Source organism: Ranitomeya imitator, chromosome 1 (assembly GCF_032444005.1).
Source record: "Ranitomeya imitator isolate aRanImi1 chromosome 1, aRanImi1.pri, whole genome shotgun sequence".
NCBI lineage: Eukaryota > Metazoa > Chordata > Amphibia > Anura > Dendrobatidae > Ranitomeya > Ranitomeya imitator.
This window is the reverse complement of record NC_091282.1, coordinates 1056404134-1056426975: the sequence shown is the minus strand read 5'-3', so window position 1 is coordinate 1056426975 and position 22842 is coordinate 1056404134. Positions and strand designations below refer to the sequence as shown.

The window sequence follows — 22842 nt, the reverse complement described above, 5'->3', positions numbered from 1 at the left end:
CAGCGCATAAAAATACAACAGAAATGTTTCTGTGTGATTGTGCAATATGTGAGCATTTGAGGTCCCACTTTAAACTTTTGCCCCGGGCCCCACTTTGTTAAAACCGGCTCTGGGCACACATACTGGAAACACAGACATGGAAAGGAAGCCTAAGACTGCATTGATGCAGAGCTGGAAAAAATGTGATGTAGTCTGGATGCAGGGACAGTAATTAGTATATGTAATGTGGTCTGGATACAGGTGCAGTAATCAGTGTATGTGATGTGGTCTGGATACAGGTGCAGTAATCAGTGTATGTGATGTGGTCTGGATACAGGTGCAGCAATCAGTGTATGTGATATGGTCTGGATACAGGTGCAGTAATCAGTGTATGTGATGTGGTCTGGATGCAGGTACGGTAATCAGTGTATGTGATGTGGTCTGGATACAGGTACGGTAATTAGTATATGTGATGTGGTCTGGATACAGGTGCAGTAATCAGTGTATGTGATGTGGTCTGGATGCAGGTACGGTAATCAGTGTATGTGATGTGGTCTGGATGCAGGTACGGTAATCAGTGTATGTGATGTGGTCTGGATACAGGTACGGTAATTAGTATATGTGATGTGGTCTGGATATAGGTGCGGTAATCAGTGTATGTGATGTGGTCTGGATACAGGTACAGCAATCAGTGTGTGTGATGTGGTCTGGATACAGGTGCAGTAATCAGTGTATGTGATGTGGCCTGGATACAGGTGCAGTAATCAGTGTATGTGATGTGGTCTGGATACAGGTGCAGTAATCAGTGTATGTGATGTGGTCTGGATACAGGTACGGTAATTAGTATATGTGATGTGGTCTGGATATAGGTGCGGTAATCAGTGTATGTGATGTGGTCTGGATACAGGTACAGTAATCAGTGTATGTGATGTGGTCTGGATACAGGTGCAGTAATCAGTGTGTGTGATGTGGTCTGGATACAGGTGCAGTAATCAGTGTATGTGATGTGGTCTGGATGCAGGTACGGTAATCAGTGTATGTGATGTGGTCTGGATACAGGTACGGTAATTAGTATATGTGATGTGGTCTGGATACAGGTGCAGTAATCAGTGTATGTGATGTGGTCTGGATACAGGTACGGTAATTAGTATATGTGATGTGGTCTGGATATAGGTGCGGTAATCAGTGTATGTGATGTGGTCTGGATACAGGTACAGTAATCAGTGTATGTGATGTGGTCTGGATACAGGTGCAGTAATCAGTGTGTGTGATGTGGTCTGGATACAGGTGCAGTAATCAGTGTATGTGATGTGGTCTGGATGCAGGTACGGTAATCAGTGTATGTGATGTGGTCTGGATACAGGTACGGTAATTAGTATATGTGATGTGGTCTGGATACAGGTGCAGTAATCAGTGTATGTGATGTGGTCTGGATACAGGTGCAGTAATCAGTGTATGTGATGTGGTCTGGATACAGGTACAGTAATCAGTGTATGTGATGTGGTCTGGATACAGGTGCAGTAATCAGTGTATGTGATGTGGTCTGGATACAGGTACAGTAATCAGTGTATGTGATGTGGTCTGGATACAGGTGCAGTAATCAGTGTATGTGATGTGGTCTGGATACAGGTGCGGTAATCAGTGTATGTGATGTGGTCTGGATACAGGTGCGGTAATCAGTGTATGTGATGTGGTCTGGATACAGGTACAGCAATCAGTGTATGTGATGTGGTCTGGATACAGGTGCAGTAATCAGTGTATGTGATATAGTCTGAATACAGGTGCAGTAATCAGTGTATGTGATATAGTCTGAATACAGGTACGGTTATCAGTGTATGTGATATAGTCTGAATACAGGTGCAGTAATCAGTGTATGTGATATAGTCTGAATACAGGTGCAGTAATCAGTGTATGTGATATAGTCTGAATACAGGTACGGTTATCAGTGTATGTGATGTGGTCTGGATACAGGTACAGTAATCAGCACAGTCAGTACTAAAATTACAGGGAGTAAAAATCACTATCACAGTGCCCTTTTGAGAAGCTAGAAACACCTTACAGTACATATACAGCAGGGGTAGATGAAAAGTTTGCTTCTTATTTGGTTACAATATATACGGTAGTTAATAATCCTAACTTGTGTCTTTAAAATGAATCCAGTAACATCATATACACTTGAGTATGGGCACAAGTAAGTAATCTGGAATGACCATGGTAACTTTTATGGAGCTGACTAAGTTCAGACTGTGGATGAGGGAATATTTGTGGTTTTGGCAGTCTGCTTCATCATCATCACAGAAAAGACCTTGTTCTGTCTGGCTTAAAAGCCTATATTTAGCAGTGTCATCATACATTTATGTTCTCCAAGCTAAACATAGCTTTGCCAGGGTGGTGTCTGGGCAAGCAGGAAATGTAGTCAATTTCCTGAAATAATGTTTAGGAGCAGAAAGTGCTCCGATTTGCTCAATTTTAAGATAAAATGAAGGATTATCTTCATAATATGTGACTATGATGAGTGATGCGTTCCTAAGTCATTCTATAATATAAAGTTTTCTAAGTGTTAACAACATCATCAATATTGTTTTCATTTTACAGCCTATACGTTTGATACATTTAGGACATTTGCATTTAGAGGTGGCAATATTTAGGTCAAGTTTATCCCCTTAGTGACCGGGCCAAATTTTTTAAATCTGACCAATGTCACTTTATGTGGTAATAACTCCGGAACATATGCCAATGATTTTGAGACTGTTTTTTCATGGCACACTATAATTTATGAAAATGGTAAATTTAGGTTGATATGTTTTGTGTTTATTTATAAAAAAAAATCAGAAATTTGACAAAAATGCAAAAAATTTTTTTTAGCAATTTTCAACTTTAAATGAATATCCCTTTAATCGAGATAGTCATACCACAGAAAAACATTAATAACATTTTTCCATCATATATGACGGCACCACTAGAGAGGGGATCCGCCCTTCAAGGACAGGAAACCTTCAAGATAAAAGGGGCAGCTCCTCTCTGCACATCAGTTGGTTTCCTGTCTTTGATGGGGAACCCTCAAGATGGAAGATCTTGAAGATAGAAGAGGATACCTGGACCTGGGTCAGATGGGTTTGGGCAGGCTCTGGTCTGTTGCATCCATCACCAGGTACCGGTAGTCGCCTCGGGGGCCATGTATATCCATGTCTTCCCTGAGCGAAGCATGTCCACAACCCGTAGGCAATGCAGAGTAAAAAATTAAGCCTCGGGGGCCGCATGTAGTGTTTCCTCCTGTTGCCATAAAATCCTGCTGTCCACGGGGGTAACTGTTATGGTGCCACCCCTGTTGACCAAAGGTGGCCATGCAAACCCGTAAGGCACATCGGTGCCTGGGCTGGGTAAGTCTCCTCGGAGGTTTGGGGCCCTCCCTGTTGACCATTGAAAGCAGGTCTCCCCCCTTCCCTCCCTCCCTCCTCCCTGGTCGGTACCTGAAGCTGCAAAGGAAAGGTATGGAGCGGTGTCAAGAGCACTGGGGAGCATCAGGACGTTGGGGGTGAGTGCTGCACTGCCTCCTGGAATCCGTGGCGTGGACATTCTCAGCGCTGCGAGCTCCTTCCCAGCCAGTTCTGGGTACCCAGAAATGGTGGGTATGCGCATGCACACAATGCCCGGCAGCAGCACTAGGAACGTTTATACAGGACTAAGGGGCAGGGGGACCGAAAAAGGGGGCACAAACTGGAAGTAATGGCCAGGGAGCGCGCAGGACCCGATGGCAGCGCTCTAAGCAGAGGCAGGATCAACCAGGTGAATGGTAGATTAATTAGCACGCACCGGACGTGACTACCGGTGGCACACTTAGAATGGGAGCACAAATGCTGGAACATTGATTTAGCAGCTGAGGCTGGTCGGCGGCAGAGGCAGGATCAGCCAGGTGATGATTTTATTAAATCAACATATGGGGTGCATGCACTTGATTTCAGCGCACAGGCACCAGAGCACTAAGTGGTTAATAGAAGCATGATCAACCAGGTGTTCTTTTTAAAAAAAAAAAAAAAGGGAAAGGAAGTTATTTAAAGACGGTCAGTAGTACTGCCAGGTGTCACTAACCAGTCCAGGTTGAACGTGACTGCTCTTGTTGTGTGGCAGTTAGCAGGATGGATATTTTTTTCACCAGATCATTTACAGCCACAGCAAGAGGTGCAAGTGAGGTGATCTCGCTCAAGTGAGAAGAGCCAGATCCGCCATGGCAGCAGTAGAAGCCGCTCGGGGAGCGTGTGGACGGATCACCATGCTAAGGATTCTTTGGTCCCATTGGGAGACGTTGAGAAATCCAGCTATCCTCCGGATCCGGTACCCATACTTCTAAGTGTCCGAGTGGTGAGTGAACTTTGAGAAAGTCCAGCACGCTAATGTTTGTTCTTTTCTCTTCTTTTATCTCCGTCTCTCCCCTCTTTTCTTACATACATTTGGGGGCTGGAATATAGGAGATCCCCAAGAAGTGTAAATCAAAGGCTAAAATCAAGGAATGTCCCTTATGCAAAAAAATCATTAAAACCATCCTGGAATAAAAATCTGTGTCAGGATTGCATTAACAAGACGGTAGCAGAGGAAACACCCTCCTTTACAGAGAGTCTAAGATCACTGATCCAATCAGAGGTCTGTAAAAGCATTGCAGACAGCTGACACAGATACCAGGTCTAGGGACAGATCCAGCCCCTCAGTAGCATCTCAAAGGGATTCTTCGGAGTCAGAAGGAGACTCAGATACAGCTCATTGCTCAGATAGTAGCTCAGAGGAGGAAGATGCATTTCCAGCGGAGGCTATGGATAAGCTTATAAAAGCTGTTCGCTCTACCATGGGGCTAGTAGACGAGAAATCAAAAAAGACAGCACAAGAACTTATGTTCAGTGGTCTGCAGAAGAAAAAACGAACAGCTACAGGAACTGGTTAAGAGGGAATGGCAAAAGCCGGAGAAAAAGTCCTAGATAATTAACTCCCTAAAGAGAAGATATCCTCTTGAGGAGGAGGCGTCCTCATCTTTGGACAGGGCTCCAAAAATTGATGTGGCAATTTCAAAAGTTGCCAGGAAATGCTCCCTGCCACTCGAGGATTTAGGTTCTCTAAAAGAACCTCTAGACAGAAAAACGGACAGTTGCCTAAAAACTGCATGGGAAGCCTCGACCGGGGACACTAAGACCAGCTATAGCGGCCACTTGTGTAGCCAGATCCCTTAAAATCTGGATAGATAACCTGGAGGATCAGGTAGAACAAAAAGTTCCCAGAGAGAGACTATTCTAGAGGCAATACCAGCCATGAGAGCAGCGGCAGTATTTCTAGCTGAGGCATCAGCAGACTCGACTAGACTGGCAGCAAAGTCCGCAGCTTTAGCCAACACAGGACGCCGTGCGGTATGGCTTAAATGCTGGCAAGGAGATACACAGGCAAAGATGAAACTTTGCTCTTTGCCATGTGAAGGGAACTTCCTGTTTGGACCGGCACTAGATGAGTTGTTGGAAAAAGCCGGGGACAAAAAGAAACATTTTCCGAAACAGCCATTTCAGCCCTTTCGGCGCTCCTTTTAGAGGGGCCAAAAATTCTGAAGGCAGCAGTATAGAGACCGAGACAGGAGCAATTTTGACAAGCGATCCATAGGAGGAAAAGGCTTCTATTTTGGCAAGTCCCCCAGGGACACCAAGAGACCCTCCCAGTGACAGTCCTTCTCAGGTGGGAGGGAGGCTCTCTCACTTCTTTCCAGCCTAGGAGAGGATCTCATCCAGCGCATGGATCAGACAAATTATAGGATTGGGCCTAAAACTAAAATTCCACCACTGGCCTCCAAGAAGATACATGCAGACTCCGGTACAGTCCTCCCAAGAGAAACAAGACAGTCTGGAAGGGGAAGTAACATCACTCCTAGACAAACACGTCTTGGAAGAAGTTCCAATAGATGAAAGGATGGAAGGATTTTATTCTCCCCTTTTTCTCATAAAAAAAATGGACAATTCTTAGAGGACAATAATAAATTTAAAAGGCCTCAACAGATATCTAATAATTCCATCTTTTAAAATGGAAACAATAAAATCAGCGGTGAAACTTCTATATCCTCAGTGTTACATGTCAGTCCTAGACCTAAAGGACGCTTATTATTACGTCCCAATCAGACAACAAGATCGCAAGTTCCTCAGGGTAGCAGTTCAGATGGGGTCCCAGCTAAGTCACTTTCAGTACAGGGCTCTGCCCTTTGGGATAGCAACAACCCCACGGATATTTGCAAAACTGATTGCAGAGGTCACAGCACATCAAAGAGAAAAAGATACTCTGATAATACCTTACTTAGACGACTTCCTGATAGTGGGGAAAAACTTTTCTCACTGTCAGGAGCAGGTCAGAATAGTGATGGACACTCTACAGACACTAGGATGGCAACTGAAGCTCAAGAAATCCAAACTGGACATACGCAGCCTCCAAAGTAATCACAACGGACGCCAGTCCATGGGGGTGGGGAGCTCACTCAGACACACTATGGGTCCAAGACCCCTGGACTCAAGAGGAAAGAATTCTATCCTCAAACGAGTGGGAACTCCTAGCAATCGAGAAAGTGCTGAAGAAGTTACTTCCACACTTAAAGGGAACCTGTCACCTGAATTTGGCGGGACTGGTTTTGGGTCATATGGGCGGAGTTTTCGGGTGTTTGATTCACCCTTTCCTTACCCGCTGGCTGCATGCTGGCTGCAATATTGGATTGAAGTTCATTCTCTGTCCTCCATAGTACATGCCTGCACAAGGCAAGATTGCTTTGCGCAGGCATGTACTATGGAGGACAGAGAATGAACTTCAATCCAATATTGCAGCAAGCATGCAGCCAGCGGGTAAGGAAAGGGTGAATCAAACACCCGAAAACTCCGCCCATATGACCCAAAACCAGTCCCGCCAAATTCAGGTGACAGAGTCCCTTTAACAGGGCATCATGTGAGAGTCCTATCGGACAACCAAACAGGGGTCACATATGTAAACCACCAGAGGGGCACCCGTTCTCAGTCATTGATGCACATAACCAAAAGACTCATGACTATAGCCGAAAGGCATTTCCTCTCATTATCGGCCCTGCATATTCGAAGTGTGGACACTATAAAGGCAGACTTTTTAAGCAGGAACCACTTAAGGCAAGGGGAATGGTCCCTAAAAAAGTCATTTTTTTATCAGATAATACACATGTGGGGAAGACCCAGTGTAGTCCTCTTTGCCTCAAAAGCCAACAAGAAAGTTCAGAAGATCTGCTCTCTGAACCCAGCAGACAGACCGTTGGCAGTAGACACCTTCTGCATAGAATGGACGTCAGGACTCTTGTATGCCTTCCCACCGATATGTCTAATCCCAGCAGTTATGAAGATCAGGGAGGACAAGGCCAGGGTAATTGTAATAGCTCCCTTCTGGCCAAAAAGACCATGGTTTCACTGGCTGAGAGTGATCTCAGTGACGGACCCGTGGGTACTCCCGGAAGACCAGGACCTTCTAACACACGGTCCCTTCAACCATCCGCAGAATTCCGGGCTACATTTGACAGCCTGGCATTTGAACGGTCGCTATTAGAGAAAGAAAGATTCTCAGCTGGTTTAATATCCACCTTACTTAGTAGCAGAAAACCCGTAACAACCAAGATCTATGGGAGAATATGGAAGAAATTCCTGTCCAGCTCAGGGCCAAGACGGGAAGGGGAGGTCCCGATAGTGGCAATACTGGAGTTCTTGCAAAAGGGCTTAGATCTAGGATTAGCTGTTAGTACCCTCAAAGTACACATTTCAGCATTGGCAGCCCTATTTAACTGTGACCTGGCAAGCAACAGGTGGGTGTTGAGGTTTATCCGAGCCTGTAGTAGAGCTGACTCTGTTCCATCCCCTACTCCTCCACCATGGGATCTAAATTTAGTATTGACAGCTTTGACAGAAAGCCGTTAAATACAACAACAGATAAAGTACTAACATTAAACACAGCTTTGTTAGTGGCACTTACATCGGCCCGTAAGGTTGGGGATTTACACGCATTGTCAGCTGACCCCCCCTTACACGCAAATTATGGACGATAGAGTTGTATTAAAATTAGATCCGACATATCTCCCCAAAGTGGTATCGAGATTCCGTTGGGCTCAGAATATAACCCTACCCTCTTTCTGTCCCAATCCTAGCAACAAGAAAGAGGAGAGACTCCATTGCCAAGATGTCAGGAGATGTATCCTACAGTATTTAGAGATGACAAAATCCTGAAGGAAACAGAGGGCTTTATTAGTTTCATTCCAGGGGTCAAGAAAGGGCCTTAAAGCCTCAAAATCAACTATCGCTAGATGGGTGAGAGAGGCCATTATTCTAGCGTATAGTAGTGCAGGCAGGGTTGTTCCACATGGTCTGAAAGCCCACTCCACGAGGACCATCGCAACGTTGTGGGCAGAAAGAGCAGATGCTATCATCGACCAAATCTGTAAGGCAGCCACTTGGTCCCCTCCATCTACATTTTTTAAACATTGAAAACAGAAGGAATCGGGTCAATAAAAATAGGGGTATACACATACCAAATAAAGATCTAATTAAACCATGATAATAACCTAGTTCTAATCCTATTTTACCCATTAGATGGACACAATAACTGTTCAGTACAGAAAAATATGAAAATCCGATAAAAAAATGTACACAAGAACAAAGTATAAAAAATACAAATTTTATTAAAGAAAAAACACAAAAAAAAAAACCGTAACATACAAAACAACAAAAATACTAAACCTGGTAGGTGTCACAGAGTGGGAAACCAAAAACGGCGCAGGAACCCACCATACTCAATAAAGAGGCACTTCACAGAAAACTAAATAGACCAAAATGGTGCACATGGTAGGTCTGTAAGCATGATATCAAAAAGAATCACTAATCATAGAGAACCTCCAAGAGCAGTTACCTATATCAATCTGTAAGTAGATACCTCCGGTGGGTGCCGACGCCTGCCCCTACGCACGTTTCGGCAATCAGCCTTCTTCTGGGGGTGGCATCACACCAATAGGACCAAGGTTATATAGTTTAAAACAGCCAATCAGAAAAGACATAACACACAGCATAAAGAAACGGGTTCTCTCAATGGCCAAGAAGCCGCCGGAACTTAATACACAGGGGCACTATATTTATATCTATACGCACCAATCATGGAGCTATATGGCTCCACATAGCTTATCATGATCTGGTGTCCACCCATCTAATTTAAATATTACAAGTACAACAGAATGGGTTGCACCCAATGTAATAAATGACCAATCAAAAAGAACTTAGAAGGTGTGTCATGAAATGACAAGCGTCAAAAAGAAAGTGCCCTGTGGAAAAAAAAAACAAAAAAAAAAAACATTATGTTACAAGAGAACTACACATGGAGAAATAGGCTGCAGATCTTGATGGCGCACATCGCCCCGCCCAATGGGGAGAGAGACATCGGAGAGCGCGTCAGAATCGGCGGTCCGGCCGCGCGCCAGACCCCGCCCACTGGGCCAGGGTCCGGTCACGTGACCGGAGCGCCGAGTCGAAAAGACACGCCCAGCAATGCTCCCATACCACAACGGCAACGGCGCGTGCGCACATCTGCACGCTAAGGAACAGCACATCGCTACACATTGGAGACCAAAGAAATTCCAATGACGCGTGCGCATAACTGCACATTAAAAACAAACACATCACTAAAGATAGGGACCAAAAGAGTTTTTACTAGCGCATACGCACATCTGCACGTTAGAAACAGGGCACATCACTAAAAAAATTTTAATATTCATCTACTATAGTATAACCAATCAAACACCATACATACCACATACATACAAAGAAAAGGGATATTATATCCCACTAAGAGTGACAAAATGTGTAAATATACAGCAATATAAAATGACTCCACATAGCCTATCATGATTCGGTGTCCACCCATCTAGTTTAAATATTCATATTACAACTACAATAGAATGGGATACACCCAATATAACAAGTGACCAATAGAAAGGGACTTAGAAGGTGTGTCATAAAAAGACAGGCATCCAAAAGGACAGTGCCCTGTGTAATTATTATGTTTGTAAGAGAACAACACATATAGAAGTAAGCTGCAGATCTTGATGGCGCACATCGCCCCGCCCGACGGGGAGAGAGACATCGGAGAGCGCGTCAGAATCGGCGGTCCAGCCGCGCGCCAGACCCCGCCCACTGGGCCAGGGTCCGGTCACGCGACCGGAGCGCCGAGTCAAAAAGACACGCCCAACAATGCTCCCATCCCACAATGGCAAAAGCGTGTGCGCACATCTGCACGCTAGAGAACAAGCACATCGCTACACATTAGGGACCAAAGAAGTCTCAATGACGCGTGCGCATAACTACACGTTTGAAAACCAAACACATCACTAAGGATGAAAACCAAAAGAGTTTTATTAACGCGTGCACACATCTGCACGCTAAAACCAGAGCACATCACTGCAAAAAAAAAAAAAAGTGTTAAATATTCATCTACTAAAATATAAACAGCCATACACCATACATACCACATACATACAAAGAAAAGGGATGTTATATCCCACTAAGAGTGACAAAATGTGTACGTATACGACAATATAAACAATCTAACTAAGTGATAAGATGCACAATGCAATGGGCACAAAGGGGAGGACCACTATCATGCCCTATATCAGTGTTCCCCAAGTCCGGTCCTCAAGAGCCACCAACAGGTCATGTTTTCAGGATTTCCTTAGTATTGCACAGGTGATGGAATTATTGCCTGTGCAGGTGATGCAATTATCACCTGTGCAATACTACGGAAATACTGAAAACATGACCTGTTGGTGGCTCTTGAGGACCGGACTTGGGGAACACTGCCCTATATGTAGATATATATATACGAATGGGACAAATGTCTCCATAAAAGTGCATAGAGAATATATTAATAAGTGATCCAAATACATATGAAAAGTGCAGTGCTGTAAGCACCAATGAAAAAACCATGAAACACAATAAACAGTAAAAAATGTGCTTACAGTATGTGAAAATAAGCTGAGAAAAACAACCATTATGTACATTAAAATCATCATTCAAGATATATCATGAAAAATAACAAAAAATGAAATATATACAAAAAAGAAACATATATATACACTTATACATACACAACAACCCTAAAAGTCCAAAAACAGTGATGCTACAAGTTCTTTAAAGGGGAATCTTCATCCATGCAGAGGAACGAATATCTCCAAGGCAACATATGGAAATAATAGCAGCAAACCACGAGAACCCGACATCCAGATGGAAGATGTATAAATCTTAAACATATTGGCTCTAAAAAAGAAAATATAAAAACAATATAAATAAAATGACATATAGATGTGATTAAAAATGATGCGGAATGATCAGAGAAACGGGACAAAGCTAAGGGCTTCATTAAGTCCATTCGGATGCATTGACCCCAGGGTCCAGATCCACTTCGTCTCCAAGCGGGCTAAAGATCGACTAATTTCCCCTCCCCTAACTCCCAACACAATGCGATCTATGCCCATTACCCGAAGGCCTGTTGGATCACATTGATGAAACATTTTGAAGTGTCTGGGCAAAGTACGTAAGTGATCAACATCCCTCTCCTCCTTGGCAGCAGTAATGTCACGAACATGCTCTCTTGTTCTAACTTTTAACGCTCTAGTAGTTAGACCTGTATAGATTTTATTGCATGAACAACGGGCCAGATAAACAACAGCCTTTGTAGAACATGTAATCGTTTGTGTAATTTTGAATTCTTTGCTGCCATCGGAGGAGTGGAACGTGGTGGCACATTCGATGTTGGGGCAAGCCACGCACTTGCCACAAGGGGAGCATCCCCATTTGGGCTTGCGAAGTTGTATAAAGGGGAGCACAGACTGATCACTTTTGTTGTAATGGCTTCGTACAAGGATGTCTTTAAAATTTTTAGCCCTTCTTGCAGTAATGCTTGGTTTCGGAGGCAGATATATCTTTAGTGTTTGATCCGCCAACAAAATCGGCCAGTATTTTGCAACAATTTTTTGCATCCAAGTCCACTGTGAGTGATACCCGGTAATCAACCTAACCTTATTGTTTTCCGTATCACCATTGACCTTCCCCGAGTTTGATGTATACAAGAGATCATGCCTATTTTGTTTCCGGGCACGATTATAGGCCTTTTTGATTTGTCTATTACTGTAGCCCCTTGCACGGAAACGGTCCTTCAAATCCAATGCTCTAGCCGACGGATCCTTAGAAATTGCCCAGTAGGTATAGATTTAATAACCTGTGGAGGATGTGCAGACTGCGCGTGTAGAACTGAATTGACAGATGTCTCCTTGCGGAACAGATCTGTCTGCAAGAACCCATCGTCATCTCGCTTGACCGTTACATCCAGGAAATCAATTGCTTCCATATGGAATTTGTATGTGAGGCGCAAATTGATGGTATTACTATTAAGATCTTCAAAAAAGATTACAAGTGCCTGCGGACTTCCCTGCCAGATCAAAAACACATCGTCAATGTACCGTGCCCAAAACAGGACACGATCCATTGACGAGTGTCGATCTGACAGGAATAGGTCCCTCTCCCACAGCCCCAGGAACAAATTAGCATAGGAGGGCGCAAAGGCTGCTCCCATGGCTGTCCCCTGGAGCTGTAGGTAGAGGGACCCACCGAAAAAGAAAAAATTATGCTTCAAAGCAAACTCCAATAGTTCCAAGATAAACTGAATTTCCTCCGCCGAAAAGGTAGTCATAGACAGATAATATGCCACTGCTTTAAGACTATCTTGATGTCTTATACTTGTATATAAGGCCTCGATGTCACATGTAACAAGGACTGCCCCTTCATCAATACTGATAGAGTCGATTTTTCTAAGGAAATCTCCAGTATCCCGAATAAAGGATGGCAAATTTTCGACCAAAAATTTCAATTGTGCATCTGTATATTTACACGCTTTTTCAAGAAAATTACCATTGCCCGATATAATCGGTCTCCCAGGAGGTACCTTGCAATCCTTGTGTACCTTAGGCAATAGATACATAGTAGAAATTCTAGGCTCCACCACAATCAGTGCATCCCGTAGTTGTTTAGAAATAATTTGCCTCTCACATGTTGAATCAAGGATTTTAAGAAACGCCTCCACATATGATGCGAGAGGGTTAAAGGACAATCTCTGGTAGCATTGTTTATCACGCAGTTGTCGGTAGGCTTCTGTCTCATAAAGCCTACATGGCTAAACCACTATGTTCCCACCCTTGTCCGCAGGCTTATGCACAACATCATGGATGTCTTTAAGTCTGTTTAAGCTCTTTCTTTCATTCACTGTTAAGTTATCCCTATAGATATTATTAGGGATACTCCGTAATTCCTCAGATACCAACTTTACAAACAGATCGACATTAGGGCATGTGGACAAGGGTGGGAACTTGCGTGATTTCTGGGACAAACAATGCGTTTCTTTATGCTGTGTGTTATGTCTTTTCTGATTGGCTGTTTTAAACTATATAACCTTGGTCCTATTGGTGTGATGCCACCCCCAGAAGAAGGCTGATTGCCGAAACGTGCGTAGGGGCAGGCGTCGGCACCCACCGGAGGTATCTACTTACAGATTGATATAGGTAACTGCTCTTGGAGGTTCTCTATGATTAGTGATTCTTTTTGATATCATGCTTACAGACCTACCATGTGCACCATTTTGGTCTATTTAGTTTTCTGTGAAGTGCCTCTTTATTGAGTATGGTGGGTTCCTGCGCCGTTTTTGGTTTCCCACTCTGTGACACCTACCAGGTTTAGTATTTTTGTTGTTTTGTATGTTACGGGTTTTTTTTTTGTGTTTTTTCTTTAATAAAATTTGTATTTTTTATACTTTGTTCTTGTGTACATTTTTTTATCGGATTTTCATTTTTTAAACATTATAGGCTAGACCTATCTGCTACCTCTGATCTCACATTTGGGAGAAGAGTGTTACAAGTAGTGATCCCTCCCTAAAAGAGAATACAAATCTCTGTATCTCTCTCGTGGTGCCGTCATGTATGATGGAAAAGCACGGGTATTACATACCTGGTAATGTGTTTTTTCTTGAGACATGACGGCACCTTTATATTCCCACCCTTTTGATCACGTCATAAGTTGGGAGCATTATTAGCATTATTTGTATTATACACTCCCTCGGGTGTCGGTGAATAGAACCGTATAGGATGTATTATTTATGTGTACACTAACCAGCGGAGTTCCTCTCGTACTCTGTAAAACAACTGATGTGGAGAGAGGAGCTGCCCCTTTTATCTTGAAGGTTTCCTGTCCTTGAAGGGCGGATCCCCTCTCTCATGGTGCCGTCATGTTTCATGAAAAAACACATTACCAGGTATGTAATACCCATGTTTCCCACATGTCTGCTTTACATCAGCATCATTTGTAAAATGCTATTTTATTTTGTTAGCTTTTTAGGAGTTTAAAAATGTATCAGTTGTTTTTCATTTTTTCAAGGAAATATGCAGCATTAATTTTTTGAGGGACCTATCCAGGTTTGAAGTGACTTTAGGGATCCTACAACCCCTGGCAAAAATTATGGCATCACCGGCCTTGGAGAATGTTCATTCAGTTGTTTAATTTTGTAGAAAAAAAGCAGATCACAGACATGGCACAAAACTAAAGTAATTTCAAATGGCAATTTTCTGGACCATTTTCTTCAATTTCCACCAAAGATTTTCAATTGGATTGAGATCCAAACTATTTGCAGGCCATGACATTGACCTTATGTGTCTTTTTTCAAGGAATGTTTTCACAGTTTTTGCTCTATGGCAGGATGCATTATCATCTTGAAAAAGGATTTCCTCATCCCCAAACATCCTTTCAATTAATGGGATAAGAAAAGTGTCCAAAATATCAACATAAACTTGTGCACTTATTGAAGATGTAATGACAGCCATCTCCCTAGTGCCTTTACCTGACATGCAGGCCCATATCATCAATGACTGTGGAAATTTGCATGTTCTCTCCAGGCAGTCATCTTTATAAATCTCTTTGGAACGGCACCAAACAAAAGTTACAGCATCATCACCTTGCCCAATGCAGATTCGCGATTCATCATTGAATATGACTTTCATCCAGTCATCCATGTCCACGATTGCTTTTCCTTAGCCCATTGTAACCTTATGTTTTTCTGTTTAGGTGTTAATAATGGCTTTCGTTTAGCTTTTCTGTTGTGTAAATCCCATTTCCTTTAGGTGGTTTCTTACAGTTCGGTCACAGACGTTGACTCCAGTTTCCAACAATTCGTTCCTCATTTGTTTTGATGTGCATTTCATGTTTTGGAGACATATTGCTTTAAGTTTCCGGTCTTTACGCTTTGATGTCTTCCTTGGTCTACCAGTATGTTTGCCTTTAACAACTTTCCCATGTTGTTTGTATTTGGTCCAGATTTTAGACACAACATTTTTTTAAACATTGCGTGAAGATTTACCTTCTTTTAAGAGTTTGATAATCCTTTCCTTTATTTCAATTGACATCTCTCGTTTTGGAGCCATGATTCATGTCAGTCCACTTGGTGCAACAGCTCTCCAAGGTGTGATCACTCAGATCAGATCTATTTTGATGCAGGTGTTAGTTTTGGGAATGAAAATTTACAGGGTCATTCCATAATTATTTCCCTCATATTTGAGTGACTCCATAATTTTTACCCTATGCTTGGCTACAAAAAGTAACCATTACTGACTACAACATTTTTTGTTCTTGATTTATTTTACTGTTTCTTTAAGCCAGAAAGTTGCCATTTCAAATTACTTTAGTTTTGTGCCATGTCTGTGATTTGATTTTTTTTCTGCAAAATTAAACAACTGAATGAACATCCTCCAAGGCCGGTGATTACATAATTTTTGCCAGGGGTTGTATTTACACTCCCTGACAGAAGTTATGTCGCTTATCCATGTTATGTAAATAAAAGTTTATAACCTGACGTTAAAATGTATGCATTTGTTGTATAAATTATTCTTTTGAAAGATGAAACCCTCCGAAATGTGGTTTAGGTTAAGAAAATAAGTTGGCATCAATGCAGAAATATTGATCAGTTAATGGACACAGAATGGTCAGATTTTGGCAAGAAAAACTTTTTGTCGCCTAGTCATATAATGCACCCAATCCTAGTTTACATCCTCACCTGTGCTCAGTAAATGATCGGGTAATTGGTGTGTATGTATAAAAAGAAACCCAGCACCCCAGACCTTCACTTGAACTGCAACTTGAGCTCTGACAACATGCCAAAAATCCACCCTGCGACCAAAGCCTGGATTTTCAAGATGCTGAAGACCAGATCCACGGCAGAGGTGGCTGGCACCTTTAATGTGTCTCAGCATCAAGTACAAAGAATTAAAAAAAAGATTTGAAGAGACTGGAGATGTGTTTGACAAGCCCAGGTCCAGCAGACCCCGCAAGACAACTGCTCAGGAGGAACGTTTGCTGGTCAGAAAATCCAAAGCAAGCCCCTCTTTCACTGCAGCAGGGCTCCAACAGTCCTGGTCACCTCAAGTCCCTGTGTCAACTAGAACAGTTTGTAAGATTCTGTCTTGAAATAGCCTCCATGGTCGAATCAGTGCCCAGAAGCCAGCACTAAACAAAAGGCAAATAAAAAACCATGTGGCATTTGCAATGTCCCACAGCCTGCTAAACAGATGGAGGCTGGAAAAGTGACAGATGGTGGATTATTCTCATGAATCTTACACCACAGCCGCCGCAAATACTGCAGGAGACCTACTGGAGCCCGTATGGATACAAAATACACCCAGAAAACAGTAAAATTTGGTGGTGGAAAGATCATGGTCTGGGGTTACATTCAGTATGGGGGTGTGCAAAACATTTGCAAGGTGGAAAGCAATATCAATAGCCTAAAATAGCAAGAAGTATTAGCTACCTCTTATATTCCAAATCATAAAAGGGGTCAAATTCTGCAGCAGGATGGTGCTCCATCTCATACATCCATCTCTACAATAAAGTTCCTCCAGACAAAAAAGATCAAGGTGCTCAAGGACTGGCCAGCCCAGCCACCAGACATGAACATCATTGAGCATGTTCGGGGTAGGATGAAAGAGGATGAAAGAGGAAGCTTGGAAGACAAAACCAAAGAATCTAGATGAACTCTGTGAGGCATGTAAGACTGCATTCTTTGCTATTCCTGATGACTTCATTAATAAATTGTATTAATCATTGTTGAACCGCACGGATGCAGTACTTCAAGCTCATGGAAGTCACACAAAATATTAAATATGACTCTAATAGCACCACAACTTCATTCACCAATGTTATGCATCATATATTTGTATTTTAAGTTAATTATTTGAATATCAAATTACTTTCTTTGGGTGACAAAACTTTTGTCTTGCCAAAATCTAACCATTCTGTGTCCATTAACTGATCAATATTTCTGCATTGATGCCAATTTATTTTCTTAACCTAAACCATATTTCGGAGGGTTTCAGCTTTCAAAAGAAAAATGTATACAATCAATGGATGAATTTAACATCAGGTTATAAGCTTTTTACATGACATGGATGGATGATGATTGATGAATGAATGAATGATGATGATTACATGACATGGATTTACATGATATGGATAAGCGACATAACTTCTGTCAGGGAGTGTATTGGAAAAACTCCAAAAGTGATACCATTTTAAAAACAGCATCCCCTGACGTATTAAAAACTGCTGTCAGGTAGTTTATTAACTCTTCAGGTGATTTTCAGGAATTAATGCAAAGTGGCATGACAGGAATGAAAAAGCATATTTTTACCACTTAAACGTTGGTAACTTCTGAACAGGCCACTACAGCCGGCAGACTCTAAGGTCGCTATTTGGCCATGAATTGTCATGGTAAACATCAGGACCACACAATCATGATCTCAGGGTGCCGATGGGGACAAAGAGGGAGCCCCCAAACTCTGTTAACCATTTATATGATGTAGTCACTATTGACAGCAGCATCTAAGGGGTTAAACAGATGTGGACGGTGCCAACACTGATCGTGGCTGATGCAGCAAGTTGTCAGCTATAGTGTACAGCAAACAGCTGCTGGATTGTCACCTGTATGGCGATGCCATTCTCTTATATCTCAGGTCAGTAAAAAGGCATATTGGCGGTCATTTAGGGATTTAATTACAAATGTTTATATTATTAGACTATGCTGGCACTTCATGTATTCTGCTCCTAACTTCTCAGATTTGCTGTATAGGCAGGATCATTCTTCCTATACTAATTATTATTATTACTAGATTGTGGCCCGATTCTAACGCATCGGGTATTCTAGAATAAGCATGTCCCTGTAGTATATGGACAATGATGATTCCAGAATTCGCGGCAGACTGTGCCCGTCGCTGATTGGTCGACGCAACCTTTATGACATCATCGTTGCCATGGCAACCATTATGACATCTACGTCGATACTGTGCCCGTCGCTGATTGGCCCAATCAGAGACGCGGGATGTCTACGTCCTTTATGACATCATCGTCGCTGTGCCCATCGCTGATTGTCGAGGCCTAGCGGCCTCGAACAATCAGAGATGCGGGATTTCTACGTCGATACTGTGCCCGTCGCTGATTGGTCGAGGCCTGGCGGCCTCGACCAATCAGAGACACGGGATTTCCAGGACAGACAGACAGACAGACGGAAAAACCCTTAGACAATTATATATATAGATTATTATTAGGGATGAGCGAACCTGAAGGATAAAGTTTGGGGTTCGTACCAGATACCTAGTGTCTGGTGCCGAGCCCCGAACACAGACTTCTTACAGTACATCCATATTAGTGTTCGGGTTCGGCAGCCTAATAAAGCTTGTTGAAAGGCTGCAGCACAGCCAGTCAACAAATTTTAAGGCTGTGGGCACTTCCGACCTCATCACAGCCATGCCAAGAAAATGGCATGGCTGTGATTGGCTGTCGCACCACGTGACCCGGCCTGACAGTGTAAAGTAAATAAATAATTTAAAAAAAATGACATGAGATCCCCACTATTTTTAATACCCAGCCCAAGGGAAGCAGCCAGCTGTGAGATGGTCTTAATATTCTGGGAAGGGGCCAATATCCATTGACCTTCCCATCCTATTAATATTGGCCTCCAGCTGTGTGCATTGCCTTTGGTTATTAAAAATAGGGGACCCTAAAAATAAATAGATCCCCCACATTTTAATAACCAGCTAAGGCCCCTTCCCAGCCTAATAAAAGCAACCTTCAGCCTCTCCAGAAATGGTACATCCATTAGATGCGCCAGTTCTGGTGTTAAGCCTCGACTCTTTCTGATTGCCCTGCTGCATAGGTAATCATGGGTAATGGTATTGTGGGGTTGATGTCAGCAGCTGGCACTGAAATCAAGCCCACAGGTTAGTAGTGGCTATGAGTCTGGCAGACAGCCCCATGATTCCATGATGATTGCCATCTTCTTCATCCAGTCCCGTTCAGAGAACGGAGCTTCATTCTCTAAACAGAGCTCGACACACTGGATAAAAAAAATGGGGATTGTCGTAAGACCTCCATTTGAATTACAGCACACCAATGAGGATTATTTTTTTTTTATATAATTGGGTGAAAGAGGGAAATGGTCGGGGAGTGATTTTTTTCAAATTCTGTACTTATGTGTGTTATTTCTTTTGACTACTGGGTTAGTAATGGGGGTGTTTCACAGATGCCTCTCCATTACTAACCCGTGAGGTTGATGTCAGCGCCAGCTGTTAACATCAACCCCACAATCCCATTACCCCACTTGCCAATGCATCAGGGCAATTGGGAAGAGCTAAGGCTAAGTGCCAGAATAGGCACATCTGATGCAGTTATGTAAATTAAATCGTATGACATTACATTTGTATATGTTTGCCATAGATTGCAATGTTATAAAAGTGGATTGTGCTTTGTTATTCATTTTTATAAAGGATCAGCAGACAGGGGTGGATTAAGGGTAGCCAGGGTCCCGGGCTGTTCAGACACTGTGGGCCCCCCCGGTCATGTGACGGGGGTCATGTGACGGGGGTCATTTGACAGGGGTCATGTGACGGGGGTCATGATATACCCGAACCAGATTATTCCAGAAAAATGGCCGGGCCCTACTCTACTGTAACCTATTAAATATTTGTTAAAATCTGCAATACAATTTAGGTATATTTTGACCAATAATATCACATACAAGGAACAAATACCACCGCACCATGACCAGACCACAAATTACAACCACAGTGATCGAATAATATCACATACAAGGAACAAATAGCACCGCACCATGTCAAGACCACATATTACCACCACTTGGTGACCAAATAGCACATACAAGGGACAAATACCACAACACCATTTCCAGACCACATATTACCACCATATAGTGACTGAATACTACAATACTGATCAGTAACAAAACAAAACAAAACACAATACTATCACCATAAGTGCCAGTATTCACAGGAGATCTGTACTTAGTATGCAGTGTCTGTGTAGAGGTAATACAGAGATCACTGGTGGTATTATACACAGGAGCTCTGTATATAATGTATAGATAATACAGTGATCACTGGTGACATTGTACACAGGACCGCTGTATATGGTATACAGTGTATAGTGTCACTGACTTACCAGTGACGTCTCTAGGTGAAGTCCTTCATCTTTCATCCAGCACAGACCGCCATCATTTCTTCCAGCCAGGACTCGTTTCTGCAGGAAATAACACAGTTATCTCGAGCTCCGCTTGCAGAACACATTACTTAATTTTTCACAACCCACATGAAGAAAAAAAGGCGATATAGTGTCACTCTGCACAGTAACAGGACCGCCCCCCCCATTTAAAACAGTACACTCAAAAAATAAAATAAATACATCACTGCAGTAATAATATCCCTTAATTAGCCCCTATGGTAATACTATTCCCCACTCTGGCCCCGTGTGTCTCATTCCTGGCTCCAGCCATATGTTCTCGCATCCTGCCCTCATGAGTATCCATTCTACCCCATATGATCTCCACATCCTGCCCCATATGTCTCCATCGTATCCATCCTGCCCCAGGATCCAATCCTGCCCCATGTCTTTCATTCTGCCCCGTGTCTCCAATCATGCCCCGTGTCTACATTCTGCCCATGCCACCAGTCCTGCCCCCAGTGTGTCGAGCAATCTGCCCCAGTATGTCCAGCATATTGCCCCAGTGTCCAGCAATCTGCCCCAGTGTGTCCAGCAATCTGCCCCAGTGTGTCCAGCATTGCCCCCAGAGTGTCCAGCATTGCCCCCAGAAAGTGTGTCCAGCAATCTGCCCCAGTGTGTCCAGCAATCTGCCCCAGTATGTCCAGTATATTGCCCCAGTGTGTCCAGCATTACCCCCAGACAGTGTCCAGCATACTACCACCAGTGTGTCCAGCAATCTGCCCCAGTATGTCCAGAATTTCCCCCAGTGTCTCCAGCAATCTGCCCCAGTGTCCTCCAGCATTGCCCCAGTGTCCTCCAGCAATCTGCCCCAGTGTCCTCCAGCAATCTGCCCCAGTGTCCTCCAGCAATCTGCCCCAGTGTCTCCAGCATTGCCCCAGTGTCTCCATCAGCCCCAGTGTCTCCAGCATTGCCCCAGTGTCCTCCAGCATTGCCCCAGTGTCCTCCAGCATTGCCCCAGCGTCCTCCAGCAATGTGCCCCAGCGTCCTCCAGCAATCTGCCCCAGCGTCCTCCAGCAATCTGCCCCAGCGTCCTCCAGCAATCTGCCCCAGCGTCCTCCAGCAATCTGCCCCAGCGTCCTCCAGCAATCTGCCCCAGGGTCCTCCAGCAATCTGCCCCAGCGTCCTCCAGCAATCTGCCCCAGCGTCCTCCAGCAATCTGCCCCAGTGTCCTCCAGCATTGCCCCAGTGTCCTCCAGCAATCTGCCCCAGTGTCCTCCAGCAATCTGCCCCAGTGTCCTCCAGCAATCTGCCCCAGTGTCCTCCAGCAATCTGCCCCAGTGTCCTCCAGCCATCTGCCCCAGTGTCCTCCAGCAATCTGCCCCAGTGTCCTCCAGCAATCTGCCCCAGCGTCCTCCAGCAATCTGCCCCAGTGTCCTCCAGCAATCTGCCCCAGTGTCCTCCAGCATTGCCCCAGTGTCCTCCAGCAATCTGCCCCAGCGTCCTCCAGCATTGCCCCGGTGTCCTCCAGCAATCTGCCCCAGCGTCCTCCAGCAATCTGCCCCAGCGTCCTCTAGCAATCTGCCCCAGTGTCCTCCAGCATTGCCCCAGTGTCCTCCAGCAATCTGCCCCAGTGTCCTCCAGCCATCTGCCCCAGTGTCCTCCAGCCATCTGCCCCAGTGTCCTCCAGCAATCTGCCCCAGTGTCCTCCAGCATTGCCCCAGTGTCCTCCAGCAATCTGCCCCAACGTCCTCCAGCATTGCCCCAGTGTCCTCCAGCAATCTGCCCCAGCGTCCTCCAGCAATCTGCCCCAGCGTCCTCCAGCAATCTGCCCCAGTGTCCTCCAGCAATCTGCCCCAGTGTCTTCCAGCAATCTGCCCCAGTGTCCTCCAGCATTGCCCCAGTGTCCTCCAGCAATCTGCCCCAGCGTCCTCCAGCAATCTGCCCCAGCGTCCTCCAGCAATCTGCCCCAGTGTCCTCCAGCAATCTGCCCCAGTGTCCTCCAACATTGCCCCCAGTGTCCTCCAACATTGTCCACCACCGATGCGGGCCCCCTCTCTCTGCCCACCGGGTCCGGGGGCACATACATGCCGGCGGCACATACATGGCGGCGGGCATTCACAGATGATTAGCAGAGGGTCAATCTCTGCGGTAGCCCAGGGCCCCCCCAGACCACTGGGCCCTGGGCTACCGCCCATATTGACCCTCTGATAATCCGCCCCTGTCAGCAGACTACCTATTTTACATCCTGTTAAACATTAGGTTG

At 44.2% G+C, this 22842-nt stretch overlaps 1 protein-coding gene across 1 annotated transcript in view; it reads left to right on the top strand.

Moving 5' to 3' along the window:
- The window catches only part of GASK1B (golgi associated kinase 1B), a 183002-nt gene that overhangs the window by 137411 nt on the left and 22749 nt on the right, over positions 1-22842 (top strand). The window lies entirely within an intron of this gene.